Genomic DNA, 3,284 nt, shown 5'->3' with positions numbered 1-3,284 from the left:
GGACCTTTCCCTCATACCTTGTACATTTTTTCTACCCCCAACCCTGTTTTCTTTAGTTCTCTCATTGTCTCTCCATTTTTCTCTAGTTTCTTTGTTAGTTTCAATTCCGTATCAAGCTGTGTAGCTGAGTGTTTCCCTTTAAGTTTATCATTGGCTCCTCTGCCGGCCCTCTCCATATCCATTTTCTTAGGAAGCTCAGCGAGGCAAATTGACCATGAGTGTAGATGATTTCCAAGTCTACAGATGCCACCCTGACTTTTTATCCTAGTTCTCTGCCATGTGTCCAGTTACCTTCAGCTCAGCTTTGGGTTTACATTTGACTTACAAGTTCAGTCTTAGCAGATAATCTTGTTTTGTAAAGCCTGATTGCAAAATAGAGAGGCACATTGTTCCATCAAACTATCCCTATTGGAGTTCACTTCAGTTACATAGAGGCTTTAGGAAATGTTCATTTACTGTGCGTATTTTCAAAGCGCTGCTGGAACGTGGGTGCAGCCTCATCTTTTCAGTCCCTCACTGGTGGTAAATCTCTGGCCTTTGACCTTGGAATCTGAGTTTTTAGAAGAGCCAAAGTAACCTGGTTTAGATTGAATAAATCTGGTGGCAAAGTAGTCCTTACACATTTAGATATTTCTAACTTTGATACAATTATGACTTTGATCAAGCTAAAGTCTCTTTCCTTACACATTTCAACCACTTGATATAATTGGATGGCCACTTGGTTCCCAGAACGGGGGGAGTTTTTGCTGACACAAGATGAATTCTCCACAGGCACTGTCCTTGGGACGAACATCTGGGGTTCTAACAATCCATTATGTACATTTCTATGGCTTTTGGCAGGTCAGAGTTAATAAATGGATTGTGAAATTTTAAATATAGTGGACACTACCAGAGATTGATTGTTTTTAATGGAGTGGAACAAAATAGAAGAGAATAGAATTATTTGGAATAGAAAGGATTCCAGCTTTTCTTAGGATGTAGAAAATCACAAAAAAACTTTGCTCCTACCCTAGATACGATTAAAAAAAAAAAAAAGCTGAATAACCAAATAATAATAATAATAATAATAATAATAATAATAATAATTTCTTGAATCTCCAATAGAATTGCAGTCACAGGGCAACCAGGTAAACTGAATTCCAAAATTGTAAATTTCTCCAAGGAGAGATGAAACACACAAACTGTTTTACTTTTGGCAGAACATGGGAAGAAATGACTGCTATAAAAGTGGATAAGAAGAAAAGAGCTATCGTTCTAGTAAATTCTCACAGGCCGAGCTTGGGCTAATATGAGCATTTAAAATAACAGGACTCCAGACACCAGGGGAAGCTGCACTCACTCACAAGCTCTTTTCTACTAGTCCCTTCTGAGTGTTCCAAAGAAGGACTGGGAGCAGGATGGGAGACGGGGAGGCTGCCCCTCTGCAGTGCAGGTGAGCAGAGATTGTCTGCTGTTGGCACCCAGGAATGGAACATCACTAAATTCCAAAGATCCTTCACTTGTGCTTAAGGAATATCCTCAAGTTGCTGAGGGAGGGGCTTGAAGCCCTCTTGGTCCAGGACTCTGCATGGACGCAAAGCGGAGGGCTGCTGACACTGAGAGAGGGCGAGATGCTCTCTCCACCCAAGACCACCAGAACCACCTCCCCCTGCCCCTGCAGATACAGCAGAATTCGGCTGACATGGTGGGGTAAGGGCAGGAACACCTAAGAAACTCAAACCCCAAGGTCCTGTTCCATAGGCCCTGCGTGAGAGGAAGGTGGGATCTGGACAGCCAGAACCCTCAACTGCCACTGTCAGTCTAGCTCTGAGTGACAAGCAATGACCACATGTACTAAGGAGTTAGGGTAAGAGCACGGCGACAGAGCCCTCTAGGGTGCAGAGTGGCAAGGGCTGCTAAAGCAAGAGTGAAAAGAACCGTGAGGAAAAGGTGTCTGCAGTCCAGACCCCAAACTAAGCACCAAGTCACAGCAGCCCTCCATGGGAGGAATTTGAATCTGTGATGCACTGAGGCAGCTGTGGTAATAAAAACCCAACCCAGATCAATTAAATTGACTCAATCTTCCACACTAAAGGACTTTCAGAAGAAAAGGAATACCTATTTCTGTGTGTAAATATTTTTACTTCAGTGTGTATTGTTCTTCTAATATGATGTCTGGCATTCAGTTAAAAAAAATTACAAAAACCCAAAAGAACAGAAAAAAGCCAACCTATTGTCAAGAGACAAGACAGTCAGTTGAAATGACCTTGATGTTAAAATGATCAAACTGGACTTCTTTATTTTGGAGTAATGAAAATGTTCTAAAATTGGTTGTGGCAATGAATGCACAACTATATGATGATACTGTGAGCCATTGATTGTATTCTTTGGATGGATTCTATGGTGTGTGAGTATATCTCATAAAATTGCATTTAAAAAGTGTAAATGGTCTGTATATCCCAATTAAAAAGCAGTGGTTGTTAAATTGGATGAAAAAGGAAGACAATACTATATACTGTCTGTAAGAAATCCACTTTAAATATAGACATAAATGTTAAGAGTATAAGAATAGAAAAAATATACTGTACAAACAATAGCCAAAAGAAAAGTTATATTTCAAAATTGACTTCAAAGGGGGCATTACATAATAAAATAGTCATTTTATCAATAAGGGAAAATCCTAGTACGTATGCACTTAATAGCAGAGTTGTTAAATACATAAAGGAAAACTTAAAATTGAATGGAGAAATAAACAAATCCACACTTATAATTGGAGATATCAATTCTCTTCACAGTCATTGGTAAGACATGTAAACAAAAAACAGGGAAGGATTTACAAGACCTGAACTACACTGTTAGCCAGCTAGATCAAAGTGAAATTTATAGGGCATTCCACCCAACAGTAACAGAACATACATTCTTTCAAGTGCACATGGTACATTTACTAAGATGTATCACATTCTGAATCATAAAATAAAACTCAACAAATTTCAAAGAATTGAAATTATGCCAAGTGTGTTTTTGAGCAGAATGGAGTTAATTAAACTAGAATCAATAACAGAAATCTATGTGGGAATTACTCAAATATTTCAAAATTAAACAACACACTTCTGAAGAATCCACCTGTCAAAGAATAAATCAAAGGGAAATTATAAAATATTTTGAATTAAGTGAAATTGAAAACCCAACATATAAAAATTTGCATGATGCATCTATGTCAGTACTTAGAGGGGACTGTATAGCACTAGAATATGATAGAAAATACGAGTGCATTGCAACGATTCTAGGTAGGAACTGCACATATT

The sequence above is a fragment of the Choloepus didactylus genome, chromosome 20 (genome assembly GCF_015220235.1).
Source record: "Choloepus didactylus isolate mChoDid1 chromosome 20, mChoDid1.pri, whole genome shotgun sequence".
Lineage (NCBI taxonomy): Eukaryota > Metazoa > Chordata > Mammalia > Pilosa > Megalonychidae > Choloepus > Choloepus didactylus.
Note: the sequence above shows the minus strand (reverse complement) of the source record.